The 20661-nt window shown below is 39.4% G+C and overlaps 1 protein-coding gene and 1 long non-coding RNA gene across 5 annotated transcripts in view; both read right to left on the bottom strand.

The window, feature by feature from the left end:
* LOC105839983 (zwei Ig domain protein zig-8) overlaps positions 1 to 20661 on the bottom strand; it is a 330645-nt gene that overhangs the window by 46546 nt on the left and 263438 nt on the right. The window lies entirely within an intron of this gene.
* On the bottom strand, positions 8738 to 15519 carry LOC118646482. Its single transcript, XR_004964056.1, has 2 exons — positions 11094 to 15519; positions 8738 to 11021 (listed from the first exon to the last, which is right to left on the bottom strand). It is a non-coding gene; the product is annotated as an uncharacterized LOC118646482 (long non-coding RNA).

Below are 20661 nucleotides of genomic sequence, written 5' to 3'. Positions count from 1 at the left end.
ATGCCCGCTACGGTGGACGGTATTTATCGTGTCGGATGATTTGTGAGAGGAATGGCCGTCACTGCGAAATAAACTTGGAGTCTGTTTCGCCAGGCCAGTCACGCTTGCTCTTTCTCAAAGTCCGCGTTCTTCTAAACTCCGAGTGACGCGCGCGGTTCTACGTACGAGGAGGTGGAGAACCATCTCTTGTTTTTCTATTTCGCTTCGCGTTATATCCCGCACGATCGTAAAAGTTGTATCGGTTCTACACGAGCGGGCGTAACGGCGATTTCCACGTCGTTCGCTCTAAAGTAGTTTGTACGTCCTGCACCGTTCGGGATAGATTCTTCGATTGCGTCGCTTCTTCACAGTACAGAAACTTTAAGAGCCCAGCTTTGACTCGAGAACTTGGTAATACAAAATCAACGCAACGTTGCGGGATGTAGGAATTCCAACATCTCATCGAAATAATTAAATAACATTAACAATTAAAAAATATAAAATGTAAAATATATTTTTATATCATTTGCGACATGTGTTATACATATGTGATCATTCTTTTTTCCTTATTAAGGGGATGCTGGAGTCTGTTTTGTCTGTTTTACCGACAAAAAGACAGTAATTTTTGTTTCGCATTATTTTTTTATTATATTTCTTTTATAAATTTGGAAATCCTTATTCTCCAGAATATAAGTATACGCATAACTACCAGTTTGCAGGATGGAGTTTCTATCAAAAACGGAAAAAAATTCGCTGTCACATCATAACAATGTTTGTTTAATATAAAGATCTACAGTTTGTACTTACGAAATTTGTATCTACAGACTTGTAGACGATGAGAACAAACAATGTCGAGTTTCAAAAATTAGATTTTGATGTTTAATTGAGGCGAAATTGCAAAACGAAAATTTAGGTTATATACAAAGTCAATAAAAAGTCGATAAGTAGAGCAATAAAAAAATATTTTTTCGTTCTCGATATAAAGTCTAATTCACAGATGGATATTAATATGTATACTTTAATACTAATTATAACTAACATTATCGACCCCGATCAAATTTGAGAGACAGTCCAGCATCCCCTTAAGGGGGATTGACGATGCTCGTTAAACTTAAGGGGATGCTAAACTGTCTCTCAAATTTGATCGGGGTCGATAAATGTAGAGTCATTCGTGCACATGCATCATTAACGAAATATTGTATTTTTTTTTATAGATTTAAAATCTTTTCTAAATTTAAAGTACAATACATGTATTAATATCAGCTTATGAATTAAACTTCATATCAAGAATTAAAAAAATTTTTTCAGACTGTTCTTTTCAGACACGAAATTTTCGTATTCATTAAGCTTTTTTTATTAGAACGCCTACGCTCAATCTGAAAGCGTAGTATTGTTCCAAAATGTTCACTCAACAATGACCCAGGTTGGATTTATGTGTACAAGATCTAAAATTTTTACATTGAGCACATTTTACGAGTCGACGCCAGAAGTCGATAATTAAAATTTTTTTTTCGTTTTCTTTTAAAATTGTTACGGTCGGACTTTGTTATCGTCTATACTTTAATTCTGGAGAAGAATTTTTAATTCTGTAAATGCAATTAAAAGATTAGTAAGTAGGAAAATTATCGGTAAAACAAAACTTTATAGCATTCCCTACGAATGCTAAAACCTTCTGTTTTACTGACATTCTGTTCAACCATTTAGTTTCGAATTGAATTTACAGAATTGAAAATTCTTTTACACGTTTAAAGTACGTATACTAATAAACCCGGGTACAATTAGATCAAGACCAAAAACGCAAAAAAATTTTTAAGTTTATTCAAATTACAAGTTATGTAACTTATACGTACAATAAATAAATAGTATCCCGCGATTCGGTTTAGATTGAGGAATATTGGTCAAATTATGAAAAGCTGTAAAGAAAAGTTATTTGAAATCTGTAATAATCAGAAATCTGTAGTAAAAGCGCTTAAATGAATAAAATTTAATCACACAAATAACTTTTTTACGACTTGTAATCGTAACTTATAGTGACTATAGTCTTATTCCTCAATCTATTCCGAACCCCGGGATACCATTCATTTGTTTGTATAAGCTATACATTAACTTGTATTTTAAAGCGAATATTTTTATGAACAAGGATAAACGAATGACTCTACATTATCGACCTCGATCAAGTTTGACGGGCACTTTAGCATCAATTTTGTTTTAGCTTGCGTATACATGTATACAAACGGATTTCGGGACGCTACATTTAGAATCGCTTTCGTAACGTTAAACTTGAGCAGCACACACACACACACACACACACACGCGCGCGCGCGCGCGTGTCTAGACTTTCATCCTCAAAGCGCTTACATGCCTCACTGACGGCGCGTGACCTTCGACATCGACGCGTATATACGGGGCACGATGTCGAGGGTAGATTCATGACCGCCATCGGAGCCAGGTCTGCCATGGTACAGCCGAGGCTATGTGTAGGTACTCGCAATTTTCCCTTCGCCATACACCTGCTCCAGTGCGCGTTATAGCCAAGGAAAGAGTCCTTTATCTACGGCCGCGCGCCGCAGCAAAGTAGCGGGGAAGAGGGTGTCACAGTTAAGGGCTCAGGTGCCCCGATAAAGCGGTCGATAAGATGCTCATATCTTCGCTCCTATCTGTCGCTGAGCTCGGCACGCGCGAGCATTCTCGATGTGAATACGCGGGAGCGAGGACATTTTTGCGCGAGGTGCGAGATCCACGCTCGACGAAGCATAAGCGAGAACAAGGATGAGTCGAAACCCGCGTCGCGAGACCTCCAAATTAGCGACAGCGATAAATAAATCCTTTTTATTAAAACGCCAACGTCCTTGAACGATTATCGATATCAGGAGCAATTGGCGACGGTTTCCGATTTTATCGCAAGAGATTTTGATATCTTGCAAGAAGAGAAATTACTTTAAATTATTGCACGTAGAATTCTTTTAGGCGCATTAACGAAGCTTGATCACCTTTTTTTACGATCGGCTATTATAAGCGTCATATTCCAATTTCGAATGAGAGCGGTTTAACGAGCCACGTTTCTCGTACTGTACGAAAAATTAACTTAGCGTGATTGTTAATTCTATTCTGGTGGGGGCTTCGTTTGCGGAGGCGCGCCAATTTAAGTATTATTGCGGGGAAATGAGAACCAGCGTGGACAACATTGAGCGAACGTAGGGCAGTTCGATTATTAGAAGGCATTTACTTCGATCAATCGAATAATTACGTCGCATTTCGTCGCTTATTGGTTTATTGGACTCGGCGAAATCGAACGGCGCACGTGAACGCGCCGAGTATTGGTATACGCGGTTACCGGTTATCCATGAAAGCTGGAAAGCTGGTTCTCGCGTCGCATTTAAACGGCTCCTTAGAAACGTCGGGGGTAATGCTCGCCGGTATACCGGATAAGAAAAATATTAACAAGTGGAAACGACGACATTGCATTTTCCGTATTGTTTCACGCGCGTAAATTTTCACCTGTGCCGAAACTAGAAAACCCAGTTATAATAAATACCCTTTATGATTGCGTTATAAAGTTTTATAGTTGGAGAAATTACACTTGGGAAGGATTTACACGCTAAGATTGCGAAAGTTTCGGGGTTATAGTTTCGGATTTGATAAAGCCCAAGTCGGTTGATTTTTTTCCTTTTGCATAGCGCGAGATGAGGACTGCAGATCGAAAGAGGAATACGCGTCGGGATTCTCCTCGAGAAATGACATAGCGGTCGCTTCTCGCAGAGTTGCTTATCGCAGCAGGCAGTTACATAAAATAGATTACGTTTCGTTACCTTCGCTCGCGGGCGGCAAGAAATGCGCAATGGATAATGCGGAAACGAGCTTGCGGCGGACGAAGAGCGCGGAATTAGTTTCGTTAGCCGGATAGCCAGACAGCGGAGATTTTACGTTGTTGCGCGGTATCTATATGCCGGATAGCGTTACGTGACCGAAATTTCTAACGCGGCCGCACATAAATTTCCCCGCGATTATTCAGTGAATCCTATCCCCGAGGATTCTTTGTCCTTCCCCGACAGTGCGGAACGAACGAAATGATAAAACGGGCCCGTCCGATAGGAAGTACTATCCTCGTGAGCGAAACGCGATATTTCTCTGATCCCAATTATTCACTATTTGGAAGATTCTCCGCGGTCTTTTTTCTTTTTTTCCCCGCCATCGCGGGGTTGGTTAAACTCCGCGATGAGATATGACGAGACGTTGCGTAACGTGCTACGACGACATGCGAGCTCGAGTTCAAATTTCGCGCACACGTATGCTTGCGTACGTGCACGTCTAACGCTATACATCTCTTTTCCATGCAAATGTAATGTTTCATATACTTTCATCATTTCAGTTTTACCGCTACACGTGAAGCCATACTAAATTGTACTTGTTACTAAAATGAAAACGCGAATGCGTTACATAAGGTGGGCAGGCACGTTTCTTTGTCGCAGCTAGGACATTAGATTTTTTTTTTTGCCATGAATTTGTAATTGATTTTTGCTCAACGAAAACTCGGGATAATAAAATATTTAGCGTTAAACATTTTGATAAAGATGAACGTCAAATGAAGATTTTATAATACTAAAATACTGTTTACTATAAGAATATTGCTTAAAAAGATTTGAATTAATTGAAGAACAATATTTTATTATCATTATTATTTCTGTAGCTAAAATCTATCTCGTATTTCATATTAAATAAACGGTTTATCTACAATTGCATGGTGTTTTAAATATGTTATATATTTTATTATATTCGTTGTCAGAAAAAGAGTCTCGTCTGGTGATATCCGTTCTCTTGATACCAGAACAATCGATAATTAAGCGCTCACGCGTACGTACTTGATCGCTATATCGCAGCTGTGACGTCTATTCAACGAGTTCAGTAAAAATAACTTGCTACTGCGTACAACGCGCTTTTAGCGCCCAAAGTGCTTTTTGTTCCTGCAGCAGGATATGGGCTTCTTTGTACCGCGGTCAGCCGTTGATACCTTTCGAAGTCGCCGCGTAAAGCTTTTCATCGACCCCTTGCACCCCTCCCTCTCGCGGTGTCCCGAGCTTTTATGAATCACTACAGCCCGGTGGCGCGACCGGGGGTGAGGTGGGTTTTCTTTTCACGAATCGTTTCTGGTAATTTGACACGATTTCGAAATGAAAACGAGCGTCACTGAAATATCGCCAGACACAATGTGGACCGTGTCTCGTTTTTCTTAATACCCGATACTTTGATTGTTCTTTTCATATCGTCGGCCCGTCTCATATCTCTTTGCATCGATCCGTCCACTAACGGCAAAAGACATATTACAACGATTGTTCGAGAAAAATGCCTATGCGGATGTTAAAAAGATAATGTTCGAAGAATTAAATTTTTCTCTACAAAAGATCACTTTTATTCTCAATTTTTATTCTTCACGATGTACGATATTAACGACTAATATGAAAGAGTAACCATTTTATATGTACAAACATCCCGTAGGAAACATACATTTATACATTTGTGAACGGTCGGTTGAAGGCAATTAGTAATAAGACAAATTGAAACGATTATGTAGAATTTCCCTTAGTTTCCAATCGGCGCGGCAGTTTACATACGTATGGCTGAATAACTGGTGCAAAAAGCTAAAGCATCAAACTGTAATTTCCGGGAAGCAAAAGGACGTGTTTACCGACGCTCTACGGTATGTTTGCACAACCGAGTCGTCTTGATGTCGCGGATGCGTTTTATTACGCGGCGCGGGTTCAGAAAACGCAATGAGGACACGATAACGATTCGCCGCGGTAAGTAGCGAGCGATATCGCGACAAATGTCGTCCGTGCCATTGCTCTAGCGTCGCCCGATACCACACGAGCGTAGAACGCGGAGCGTCGAAATCGATCACGATCGATTTTAATGCAATTTCCATCGGCGTGCTCTCCGGTCGCAAAGTGCACACAGATTTCCTCTATCGAATCAGTCGCCACCATCGAAATCGACATAATTCTATCGGTGGCGCCGGCAAAACTAGGCGGGAGCGAGCTTTCCAAACCTGATAATAGAAGGGAACTTTCACTTAGTAAATTGGACTATCCGATAACTCCATCTCTGAAATCGGCGTCTCGGAGAATCCCCCTAGCAATCCCCGTCTTCCCACATCAGCTAAACGTAATATAAAAAAAAAAAAACCAACTCACCGCTAAAAGTGCTGTTATCAAATAAGAAATATCGTGGGAATATCCCTTGTGTATATTGTGGAACGCACATATTGTGACGTAAATCAATTTGTGGAACAATGTGGATTTGAGATACATTTACCGATACTGTGTAACAAGATGTTTAACCGAACTCTCATAACTTGACTTACATCGCTTTCAAAATACAACACAAACGATATTTTCTCTCGATACTTACATTCTTCTTGAGAGTTTATTCGAGATCGCGAAACTAATATTTCAAATCGATCACAAATTCTCTTTTCATTCATAGTACGCGCAAAAGTTTATAGAAATACAGCTGAATTTGTAGAATATATTCTTTTTCCAATTCGTAGTATGCTAATTTACGTAATTACAATTCCACTTTCGTAATTATACATTTTCAAAATTTATTTTCTATTCTCCATAGATAACATTTCTCACATTATTTTACTTACTCGTGGCAAAAAATAGTTTTTGATTTTTTGTAAAACGGGAATTTACACAAAATTGATACCTGTTGAAATACTTTTGAAAAATTATCTGCGCCATTAAAATCTGCATTCGCGTTTGAGCACCTATTTGTATGTACATTGTTCTCTCTTTACATTTGCCGAGAAAATAAACTGGATTTTCGGTCGTTTTTTTTTTTAAATTTAAAGATACGGTTTATCGATCGCAACGAGTGTACCGTGAACGTCCGACAAACGGCAGCGGGAGTCGCCGCTCCAGAGCTTTCTCTTTCCACTGGTCGGCGCTTTCGCGTAACGCCCTTGTTCTGTGACACTTTGGAAATTAAATTTACGAGAAATAGCGCTTACTTCGTTCCGGGCGCACGCGCCTGGAATCGTAACGAACGAGTTTTGTGCGGGCAGTTAGCGCTAGGGGCGCTGAACTATTTTCCACGTAAGGGATGCTAGACTCGCTAAATATGCGACGGCGATGTGTGAATGCATGCATTGTCTGTCCCGCTACTTCCTCGGAATCTTCACTTTCAAGGTAATCGTAGGAAAAATAAAATCGGACGCCCCCGGTCGAGAACAAAAATGCCCGGAAATATCAACCATTGTGTACGCAAACGTTCCACTCTGCTCAGCTATTAGATAAACGGGTACAATTAAAGTAATCACAATAATTACTTTAGTCTTTGCGCGGTATTTACGTGTGTTGGTTAAGCTGCACGTAATTGTTTTCTCTCGCGACACAATGTGTTATTACGCGTGATATCTTTCCCGTTTATTAAGAAGAAATCGCGACATTTCGCTCGACGATTAAATTTTGTTTAATTTATTAAAATCACAAAGAAATAAAATTTATTCTCGATTTGTTAACGTCATATTAATTTCACTCCCTTAGGAATTTAAAAGTTGAACAAAGTAATCATAAATTAATTGTTTGCGTGCTTTTAATTACGCATTATTATGGCTATATTCGTTTAAAGAAGAGAATTCTATTTAAAAATTCCATATCGAAAGATATTCAGATTAGTATCGCGTGGATTCTTCCATATCGTTTATATTAAGCACGAAATAGCGGTCGTGATACCGGTAATACTTAGATGCCGATTAAAAAGTTCATCTCCAGGTTAACTGCAGAGCTTTGTCAGCAATGCGAAATTTTATCTCGAAGAAATGTTAATGAAGTTTGGTTGAGTTTAGATAGCAACGTGCAAATATCTTGGATCGACTATATTTGGTCTCATTAATATACAAAACTTTTTCTTTACATACACACACACACACACACACACACACACTCTCTCTCTCTCTCTCTCTTAAATCTCAGATTTTGATCATTAAATATATTTATAATTAATCTGAATTTTCAATTGGTCTTTTTCTTCAAAATAACTATTTAACTTTGAGACATAAATAAATTTAGGATAGCTTTCAATATCTCCCTCGCCCACGTGCATATAAGTGATATAATTTGTGTGAATAGTTAATATCAAGCCATTTAATTTCAATTAATTAAACCATATAAAAACACACATGTAATAAAAATTGTAAAATAAATTGTATTTTAATAAATAACATGTAATATTTATTATTTTATTTCAAATATTTGTTCAAATAATATCTTAAAAAAAAAGAATAGAAAGTAGCTGTACAGATATATTACCGAGTATTTTGTAACAAAAAGTCTTGCTCATGATATCCGATATTTCCTCTTCGATGCGCGCGTTTTATTCCAGTAAAAGCAGAAAAAGAGAGCTATTAAACTCGAGAGTTTACATTTTGTTGGAAATACCACGCCCTTTGACAATACTCATATTTATTGAACGTCTAAAATAATTTATCTAGTGCAAGCTTGGAAATTAGGTTATAATTCCCGAGGACCTTATAATTCTCCGTGTTAATTCTAATGTTCTCTGACAAGTGTCAAGTATATTTTTCTTAAAAGCAAAAATTTTGAGAGAGAATTTGCAATTTTTCGCAATTTTTCAATATTAATTATCTCGATAATAAAATTTTAGAATAAAAAATTTTCATTTACATAAACAGATTGCAGTATTATATTTAAATATAATTCAGAAATTTAATTTCCGGGTTCCTTTTTTCCATTTTTTACAAGTTAGTTGTCGATATTTTGTCACTTTTGCCGATAATAACTAAATTGAGGAAGAGTTTATATAAACAGAATTCTCAGAGAAATATGTCTCGACATGTTCATTAATGATATTCAGTGTCACCCTGTATACATTTATTCGATTTATTTCAATATCGTATTACCTTGACCATAAGGTACAGCGGTCTATGCGTTTTACAAGAGCTTTATGGGATTTAAGAAAGATATTATATAGTATTGTATCGGAGCAATGCGAGGAAGCTCGTTCGGGAATAGCCGTAGCCGAGAAAACTCCCCGATGAATTTCCAAACGAAATTTCTTCTGCAAGCGAGCTATGCTGTCCAAGGAATGCTGCTTTAGGTCAAAAAGATTTCACGGAGTGCTTTATTTTCTTTGAGACAGCGCATATACAACTGGAAGGGGAGGGGAGGAAGAAAGCAAAGCGGAAGGAGCATCAGCGAAAATGGCAGAGAAAATCTGCGAAAGGAATACGATGAACATGACTGTCAATGGCTGATATTACTTGAATCTAATCCGATATCGAGAAAATACCACATGAATATGATCGCATTCTGCGTACAACTATTTTCGTTCGTATTTCGCATTCAAAGTCTATGAAAGGATATTATATCAGTAGTCCCTACATTAAATATATTTTGTCCAAATTACGTATTATAAGTACGAACAATTTATCTTCGTTCTCATAAGAGCATTTGACATAAATAAATTATTGCGCTCTTTTGTATTTTATTCATTTTCCTCAGCGCAGTAATAACATTTATTTAAGTCGCTCTATTTAGATAATAGGTTATTTTAGGGTCGCATTTATTTAGGTCGCTGCTGCGATATTTGCAATTTTTACCGTCAAACTTCTACGACGCGACAGTGAAGAATATATAGCCACGCAAGGATCGAATATAATGCAGTCACGTTTATGAGCGTGCAATAAAAGAATTTATTTTTCGACACGATACATGTATAAATAGAAAATGGCTGCACGGTTCCACAGAGTAATAGATCATATTTCCAAACGAAACGAAGTAAACGAAAATTTCCCTTCCGTTTATCGTACACACGCGTGTTATCGTACCGCGATCGAACTAGTTTTGTCGTCTCGAGAGAGTTTAACATTTCCCCAAGCAATCAGAATTAGATAACCTGAATGCTTCTTTCTCACAAAGAAGTTTTACTAATTTCGTTACTGTCAGAGATCTACATTATAAAATATTATTTAAATAGAAGAAAATCATCTACCAATTTTAGTTATACATTATTAATCTTGGTCCTTCATTCGTGCTGATGGAATCGACCCAAAGTTTCTTTATTAGCAATTAAATATCGAGAGCATGACAGACACATATCGGTTTTTTAATAAGCGGCGAATGTCGAAATAGCGGTCATCGTATAAGAAATTAATTTCCCGAGAAATAGCGCGGTTAAAAAAATAGTATTATGTTGTTAATTGTTACTGTGTGTGTGTGAAAACCAAATACGGTAGAATTGACTGGACAACGCGCGTTCGTGATGCACGACTCTTCAACGCGGTAACCTCGAGAGACGTTTCTCGCGCCCGTTTTTCATCGTAATCATCGTCACCAATTGTGCGACATGACGTAACGAATGGTGACACGGAACGGTATAGCGGACGTTATAAAGTCCGGCCGCGTGTCACGAGTGACGTACGTGAAAAGCGTGTCTAACGCGTGTCGCAGCTCGGTGTTTGTGTTATACCCCCGACGTGAATCGAAAACATTCGGTTCATCCAGGACCGAAACATCAAAGACTCCATCTGTGCCGTCAGCGCTTGATACACAATAATTCGCTCTCGTCGTAATTTTGTTGCCGGAATTTAATATTGATAAACACCTCTCGCTCGTGTTGTTTAATTCCAGTCATTTACGAACTGATCGTTAAAGCCGATTTTATTTATTACACAACCCAGTTTTTTCCTTTCTCCGTCGCCAATATACATGTAATTACGTTACTCGGTTTCGCATTCTCATTCGCATGAACTCTGGAAATTTCTCGACGTCGGTGTATAATAGATCGCGAGATAACATCTCGGGCCGGTAATTAAACGACGTCCGGCTTGCTTATGAAGCCGTTCGGCTGCATGATGCATCGTCGCGACGACGTCGCGCGAGATTATTGACGTCGGTGGGAAATCGATAGCCACGTTTTCTGCTTCAGGTGATAGATGAGCATGCTCAGCATCGGATTACGGACTAGTCGAAATAACTTGGCGATGATATCGCATTTGCCTTATTTCATTCAGAACTTTCCAACTGAAATCAGAAAGTTTCTCTGAACACACATTTTTTTCACGTTTAGCTGACGGAGAGCGAACACAAAATTACCTTTTTTTTTTCCTTTCGCTCGGAAAATACCGCTAAAAGATAAATAAAAAAGTTTAAATAGTTAGAAGATATATATTAAGGGGATGCTAAGGTTGTCCCGTTTTACCGATCAATTTGATCATTTCTAATTCACTAATCTTCTTTTGCGTTTACAGAATTAAACATATTTTTCCACAATTAAGGTGCAAGACGGTAGCATAATGTAAATTAAAACGTAATCGAAGAAGTAATGTAAAAATAATCAAATTGATCGGTAAAACAAGACAACTTTAATATCCCCTTGAGGATTGCATCCGTATGTGTGTTTGGACGTGTGATTGTGAACTGGTACGCGCTGATGTACTCGCGAGCGTAATCGTGACGTATGACACTCGGGCGACACCTGCACGCCGAGAGATGGCCATTTGAGCATCGTAACATGAGATTGATGGATGTGCTTATATCAATTAAAAAGTAATTATCGTAAACCTTACGATAGAAATTATTATTAACAAAATGAATATCGATGACGAGAGGGGGAATTTATCGCTCGTTCGCCGGTCATTTTCGACGACGTGGTAATTATCGCGCCCCGCGGAGTGTCCGGTTAAATCCCTCGGCCATTACTAAAGCCGGTTGAAGTGACAATTGCGTTAATCTTCCGTGCAATGTTAGTGCCACCTATCACGGAGAGGACGTCGTGCTATTTTACCGCCGCGCGACACGCGCCCAAAAACCATTCATCTCTTTTTCCATTATTCTGCTGTTCCCGTCGTGGATATTACATCGCGCGCTTCGTCTTCTCGCTGCGCCCGATGGGCCGCGACTGCTGTGACATCACTTCCCGTTATATGCAAAGATAAAGATTCCCTCTCTCTGGGGGGGGGGGGCTTTTACTTCTCTCGTCGAGATTCGACAACGTCACTTTCGTTACGCAAAATTACGGGTTTTCCTTTAAAAACAGATTCATCTTTTTTTTTGTTATTACATTCGAACTCTTGAAAAGTGTTCGCGTACCTCGAATTTATCAAGTAAAGTATGATTAGTCTATCGGTGCCTGGGTATGAGAAACACTGGGCGCGGATGACAGTTGCAGTATTATCTCGCGTCACGCAAGATCAACAAATATGGGAACGGGCAAACGGTGCGGCGGCGATGAGTGCGGCGCGCATGGTCACGGAACGGGCGTGATGCAGCAGCAGCAGCAGCAGGAGCATGGGCGGCGCTAAACTCGGAGTTTTATTTAAAAGCGAGCGAGGATGGCCGAATGAGCTTCAATCTCGGGGCGCCGTGTAAACACGGCCATAGATTCCTTTTATCTCTCGGCAAAGGGGCTCCTATTTTTCTTTCTTCCCGTATCGAACGACTTTCCACGGTGCGCGCCCTCAGACTTCGTTTACCCTCCGGCCGGATACAGTTCTTTGAGAGGGAGAGAGGGAGCCAGGGAGGAGAGAGAGAGAGGGGGGGGGGGGGCGCCTAGCGTATGAGCGTATCCGCCGGGTATCCGAAACATTTTCCCAGCCATCCGCGTGATGATCGTAAACATTCGGTGTGATGCAGCCGATACATCTTCATAAAAATAGTGCTCTCGGGCCTTGCGCGAGGGACAAAGGAGTCGCGCGATGACAAATAAACCGACCGTTTACTCGCGACGCGTGCCGAAAATAAGCGCAATCCAGTTGTGGTAAAAATTAGAATCGTCCGTAGTAAATTCGTAAATGTCGGGAAATGATATCGTAGAGATATCTTATTCAATATCCAACTCTAAATGTGATCTGATCTTATCGAGCAATAGAAAATATCAGATTCAAAGTAGCTCCGCGTAGCGCTAAACACAAAGGTGTTGCGAAAATACCGATGTCTAATTTTACAATTTTACAATCTTCCGAAATATATTATAGGAAAGTTAACTAATTAAAAGTGAAAAATATGTGTTTACCGGAGGCAAATGCAGGAACGAATTATCCGATTATTCGTTTTTTGAAGCGAAGTTAACGCCCCTTACCCACGACAACTTGTCTGGGAGAAGGAAGGAAATTTTAATCGCGACTCGCTGGCTTAATGCAGATACTTTGCGCTCGGACGTCTCCGGGTACTGCTGCAGGCAGTTTTAAGGACGGGATCTCCCCCCGGGAAAGTAAATTAACTAATGGAAATGCAATCCCAGCGATCTCCGGCTGCCGCGCATCCTTTTCCACGCTCCAAGCCAGGTGATGTATCTAGTTATCAAGTCTCGCCCGGTTCTGTCTATCTTATCCTGTTTGGCACTCTCAATGAAGTCTCTAATTTTTTGAGACGATGCGCTCGCGAGAGAGAGAGAGAGAGAGAGAGAGAGGAGGAAAAAAGGGAGGAGAAAAGCGCGAATCTTCGCAAGAATATGCCGTGATACGCTATTTACGTGCGTTATAAGAAAGGCCTCAATTCCTCCATCTGAAAACTCGTCTCGGTTTTCGCACTATGATCTTCTTTTACTCTTCTCCTATGTTGCGCGAGGCGAAAATAATGCGACGCATTATCTCGCGATATCAAAGAGCTCGTGTGATTTTTATCAGGAACGAGCGATAGTATCGATCGGCGTAAAACTAGGTTGAATGCGCGAACGAGCGGATAAATACAGGCGAGAGACGAGCGTAGCCCGAGTTATCGCTTGTTTCTCTATTGGAAATCAGCCCGTGGTAATCCGTTAAAATGATGCGGGCTAAAATACCGTACATCGACCCGCAAACATATTTAGAGGCTATGACGTTGATAATATCCTCGAATTATTTATAATCTAAATGAAGTATTTGGCTTCATAAAATTATTCATATTGGTATGAAATGTATAGATATTTTTGTGAGATTTATCATGCATTGATCGCGACATAAATACGTTGTTGGAAATCTCGAAAATATGCACAGAGAATTTTGCTGTCGCAACAAAACCATTGGTGCTGCTGTTGCATATTCGATATGAAAACGTTCAAACTTGGCCACAATCGATTATTCGATATTACACAAATCCGTTTTGTTAGCAAAATAAAAAGGTCTTATTGAGTAAATTTTAACAAAAAAATGAATTTGCCGCTAAAGCAAAATGGTCCATTCTTATCAAGTACGTTTTAATATTACAACGAAATCATGACTACTTTACTACCGAAATAAAAACTATAATACGTTATTATAGCGAAAAAAGATTTTAGATTCAGCAAGGGTCTTTAAAATTTCATATTTTTATATGCATCGACAAACTTTCTTTCTTCGTTTATTTTTGGCAAAAATAACTTAATAATTAAAAAATCGGAACATTAATATTATGCAACCTGAACGTAAGTCCAAATAGGAGCACACGCGGCAAAGAATAACGATATCATCATTTATAATTCAATAAATAAAAGAAATAAAAATATAGTTTCAAGAAATGGCAAGTTTTAATTAATTTATCGTGTTATCTCGGATAAAATAGCAAATGGTATTCAACGAGGGACATTGAACAAAATTTAACAATGTAGGAGATAATATTTGCACACACACAACAAATGTAGTAAATCGATTACGTATATAATAAAAATAAAAAGAACTGCAGATGGAATTAACAGAATATGATAACGCAATGACAGAAAGCAAATACCATCTATATATAATATTAATCGATATTAATACATATTGGATATATGGAAGAGAACACGTCCGGAATGCAATGCAGATACTCTTCTGGTAAATAAAGTGGCTGCTATTAATCGACACGCACTTTGCGCGAAATGGATTCGCACCCGATAATTTATCACTCATCATAGTTATATCGAGCGCAATTTTGTAGGGTAGACCGAGGCAATCGTTTTGTTATTATCGTAGCGCCTCGGCACGATGATTAATACCCGACTGATTATTGCCGCGAACTTCCCGTGTAATCGCTAACAAAACCAGGAAGTGCGTTGAACGCGCTTGGCAGATCGACACTTGGCAAAAATCAACGAGTAAATTCGTTGCGCCGGTGGTATCCAATTTAAGCGATTTAAATAGATTGTGCGCGCGGGAGTGTGTGTGTGTGGGTGTGAGTGCGCATACCTGTGCGCACATCAAGCCGTGACAGGACTCGATTATACTTTAATGACTGACGGAACGGACGGGTGAGCGAATACGGTTCGCCGCAGAATAACATGTAATAATATTTGATGATGGTAGAACAAAATGTCACTGCATAAATACGAGGTCATATGCCGACAATACTTTAATGTTCACACATTTATGACTTTAAAAATATCCTTCCCTCCCCCCCCCTCCTCACCCGTGTACGATTCGTTCAATTTCATACACCCACGTTGCACGTACGTCGTCTTTGACGTAACGACTATCATCGCTAAGTGTATCGGAAGGGATACCCAAATTATCGTTTTCTAAAAAATTTATACACAGAAAAAAAAGTAATATAGCCAAAAACATATGTGATTGCGGGCTACCAACTACATAAAATACTCAATGCAATAATACTTGCTATTAATGCAAGTACAAATGTTGATACTGCAATATCATATATTATTGTATTGAGTATATCTGTAGTTGGCAGCCCGCAACTACATATCTTATTCAATATATTACATTTTTTTTTTCAGTGTATAAGAACAGATTGATGTGCATTTTGCAACAAGTTTCAAGAAAGTTTTTATCGGATTTCGTAATTTAAAACGAATAATTGGATAATTTAAAAAGAACGTATATGGACTCCAAAGCGCGTTGCGCGTAATAGTTCTCGCAAAATAAGAAAATAATTTCCAGCGATTTGTTTGACCCTCAGCGTGAAGTTCCAAGATTAATTCTTCCAACATTCAACTTTCCAACGTTAAATATCTCGATAAGTAACTCCCGAACTAGGTCCCTATCAAAGTAAACTCCCTTTGAAATTAACTGGAAATGAAGTTTCGTTACTCTTATAGTTTGATTCACGAAAAGTCTTTTAACCGTGTATAATTATACTGTCGTTTATATAAATATCCGCTGAGGAAAAGCCATCTTTATAAATTCTTTATCGTGAAACGCGATACACCTTCATTACTCACCCTACAGTCCTTCATATATTATATTTTCCTGCGCGAATAATACAATAATCGCGGTTATATCACCGCCAGCGTCAGCTCTCGTTATCTAATCGCGCGCAAATTGGACCGCGGCTGCGAAAGGACCAAAGCAAGGGCCATTTTGTGATTCGGGTAATCCGGAATTAACCGATTTCGTTGAGCGCGCCCGACTCGATGATAGAGAATACCGGTGAATGAGCGCGGCCGAAAACGAGGCAGCGGGTTAGGTGAGCTCCGCCGACCGCAAATAATGTGACGGCAATTAATTGAGATAGCGCGAAGCCCGATTACGAGGACGGAATGTATACAGGGTGTCCTAGAATCCCCTGGCCCCTAATTTTAACGACGGACTCTCGCGACCGATTAAACTCGAAACAGAGGATCTATAGTCTTTCACAATTTTAATCGTAGTTTTCAATGTAGTTTCAAATGTGGAATAAGTTGTAACAAGTAACGGCTCGTTTGCGAGTTTTGTTAAGCACGGCAGAATCGGTCGCAAAGAGTCACAAAAAGAAGAATGTATAATTAGAGTCTGCCGAACACCGTGTGCATGTACCGGTCGTCGAGCTATTACGATCATTCGAACGGCCATTGCAACGGCCGCGCCGATGCGACGCGTGTACGCGACGCTCGTTCCGCGCTATTTATGCAAATTCGCGGCCGCCCCTAATTGAGTCCCACCTGCTGACGAGCAATAAAGAGCCCGCGTTTTGCGATGCGCGGTTTCGTTCACATCCGCGTTAAACACGGGCACGGCGTATTCGGCCCGCGTCGGAGCTTATCGCGCGAAATACGTTAAACACGGTATCTTCCTCGCGAATAACAGGATTATCTGTTGTTGCAGGCATTATATCCGTTATTGTAGGACGACGCTGCCGATTTCATGCTAATGCCCCAATTTCCAATCATTTTTAAGTTACACATCTCCCCATCGCCCGCGTCGACCAAAAAAAAACATATATATCGAGCGAATGTGGAAGGGAGATTTATGTATTGTAGAGATGCGGTCGACCACAAATTTTAAACGTGACTGCGGTGACGATTTATTGTCCGTTCACGTCGCGTGTTCACAAACGCGCCGAACTGGCCTAGCCTGGGTATTAATGTTGTCTCCTGGTAATAGCGTGTGTTGCGCCAAGTGTCGATACTTGATAATGGAATATGTATGTTTATGCAGTCGCACGCGCGTATATGGCAAACACATCGCTTAATTCTCGGATGCTTTTATACAATTTGCTCGTCGCGCGTGCAACTTCAGACCATTGCTCCGTTGTTGCAAAATTTTTGCCACGCCATACCGCACACTTGCTGGATTATCTCGCATTAGCCGGAACATGAAACTTTGATATTATTTAAAATTGTCACGCATGTAAATTCTGGAAAAGCTGTAAATTGAATAGCGCCTCGCGCGATTCAGGTGTGCCTCGCCAGCCACGCGAAATCGAGGGATTTCACACGTTACGTTATAATCGCGTTGCATAATCGCGGGAACGTCGGCGGAGGAAATGCATCAATTTCCGCCGCTTGTCGTCACATCGGCCGTCTCGGGAGAAACTAGTGTCAAGTAACGCCACGGAGCTCCTGTAACTGCATCACCCTGCAATAACATCTGTAATTTTCATCTATCCTTTTTTTCCGTATGGCTGCAATCTGCCCTTTTTATTACTTTAGAAAGCGAAAGCTTGTATATCTTTTATTACAGGCGACATCGAATACCACTGAGAAATTGTAACTGCAAAACTACAACTATTCAAAAGATTTACGTGGCCATTTTTAATCGCCCGAAGGTAGAGGAAAAAAAGACATATGTATAATTTTTGTACAGGCATATAAAATTTTTTTTACGATCCATGCTTTTATTTAAGCGATACTGAAACGCAATATTTTTTTTACTAGTATATGTAAATAATAAGTAATATAATTGGAAAAGTATTTAAACTTATACTCGAACAATTTTATTGCATTTGTTTTTTATATGTTTGTATAAAGAGCGAAAAAAAATGTTTGTACCATTAATGGTTGTACACAACGAAAACAAATCAAATTTGCCAAAGCAACGTATGGCATGCGTGTATATCGAAAATATCTCTCGTTTTAACATTGGAATATGAATTGACGAACCGTCAACCGGAAGGATTGTTTGAGCTATTCCTAAAGAAAACACAAGCGTGACGGTGAATCGGTCCGTAGGCGGCAACCGAGAAAACTTTTAAGTGGAGCACTTAAAACTGTCCTAACAGTGAGATCAAAGGCAGCAAAAATATCAAACTCAGAAATAACTCGACCAAGAATTGTTATAGCGGACTCTGGTATACTCCTGGTTATTATTTTTGCGCGCTATTACTATTTTTAAATTTACGTCAAAACCTCTACCGAGGGAACATAATTAAGTGTAAACTTTTATCCCGCTGGCTTTATCCCTAATAGCGGCAATTACATACCCCCTTGCTTTTTCGTTTCTTTATATATCTCATCTCGAGACCGCAAAATATATGAAACAAATAATACACCTACGCGCGTAAGAATAAATATCTTTTTTATTCTTTCTTCCTTTTGCCGAACGCCGCAATGCGGTTCTTCGTGCACTTTTCCGACACTGCAACGTGTCCATGTTCGGAGCAAATATAGAGCCATAAAGAAATAGAAATTTACGGACTGCTCCGTGTACGGAGCGTGAAGTACGTAACACGCGTGTCGCGGTGCATGTACACGTATATTTTGAGCGACGACGAAATGGAATAAAGGAAGGCGGGATATAAAGTTTTTCGTACTCTCAGCTTTTATGATATATAATATATTCCATTTACTATTTACGTTATATAATATAGTGTCAAAGGGGATCGATAGCATTTACGATGAATATTTTCTTTTAGCATCTCAAAAGTTTCTTGAGACCATCAAGAAAGAAACGTCGATGGGAAATTTATTCAAGTCGTGACATTGTTTTATAACTGTTTACCAAGTCAATCTTTAATTCAATTTTCCATTAAATATCTTCCCTCAATTTTCCTACTATGAAAAATGTACGATAACAAGAAAATTGCATGGTATATCTTCCGCATGTCCAATTAGAAAAAAAAATCGGATCACGATAAAACGTAATTAATTTGATCTATAAATGTGTGATCTCGCGAAACCTTCACCCGTCTCGAGCGGGCTGCCGGTCTAGCGTGTCTTTCTTGATTACTTCCTAATTTATTATACCCTGAATTGCAAATCGAACAGCGCCGTTCAAGGCAATGGATACTGGTCGATTCTCGTTCTCTTCTTTTCTGAATTCCGTTCTGTCGCAATTCTCTGTTGCTTCGTGCCTGCATTTAGGATAACTCCGTTACGTGATACTTTGTCGCTGCCATCGAATTTTCGCTAAGAAAGAAATTAACGAGTAAACTATTCCTCCGGGATTTCCTCACGATAAATGGGATCTATATATTTTGAGAGAACCCAACTTTGTTAATCCCTCTGAACATTGTTTAACAAACGCGCTACAATCAAAAGCAATTTCAGCTCCGCGCAAGCTTTAAATTCGCAACGTCGAAAAACCGGGATGTAATAAAGATAGCGTGATATCCAGCAATTGTAGTCTGATTCCAAACGAGGAAGCGACGTCAGCCAACTGTTTGACCATGTCGGTCGCTAGCCAATTATTTTACTGAACAGAGCTAACTTATGCGGATTATTATGCAGTCTTCTAATTCTATCCTGGCGCCACGTTCTTTTTTGCCAGTGATTCTGAGTTTAGAAAGAAACGATGATAATTAGAAACCTGAAATTAATATACTTTTTATTCGTGAAACAGTCCCTATCGCGTAAGTCATAATGGCAGAAGAAAAATGAATGCACCAAATCTGTCAAATTTCATGCTTTTCTGTTTCTTCTGTTAGTAGAGATAAAAAATCATATATTGTTGCGTGTTAAACCCTGATGTTTTGACTTTTACCTTACTCTTACTTTAAATTAACGTAAACGTGCTATGAAAATATGAATAATCTAAATAATTTTGATACACGAACCGTTTGTAATTTGCTATCATTATAATAATCAGATTGTCACGTATCTGTAAATCGTAGAAGCATGATTTGGATCGCGAATATCAGATGTGCACTGTCCAAATCAAAGTGCTATTTGCCATTCAAGGGCAGAAAATGGTCTTCCGCATATCTGGCCATGAGCAACGTATTGTAGGATCGCCAGTGAAGGACATCGATGTACAATTATGACGCGCAATCCATGAGTTTATCGAGTTTCAAAGTGCACGAGCGAATTAACCGCATGGATTGGCAAGGACCCGAACTTGGTTGCTTCGGAGAAACTCCAATAACTTACGATCGGAACGTTGCCAGTAGCACGCAATTGTATTCCCCGATCTGCACGCTGAGAAAGCGATATCAATTTTACGCGCGAGCCAATTAACTTTCACTTTATCGTGCATGACAACATTTGAATTTGAAATGTGCACGAAATATTTTTATAATAGAATTGATTAGAACACAAGACAAGTGGTTAATTAAAGGAAAACAAAGCGTATGATCTTTC

This window comes from Monomorium pharaonis, chromosome 7, assembly GCF_013373865.1.
Source record: "Monomorium pharaonis isolate MP-MQ-018 chromosome 7, ASM1337386v2, whole genome shotgun sequence".
Lineage (NCBI taxonomy): Eukaryota > Metazoa > Arthropoda > Insecta > Hymenoptera > Formicidae > Monomorium > Monomorium pharaonis.
This window is presented reverse-complemented; position numbering and strand designations above follow the sequence as displayed.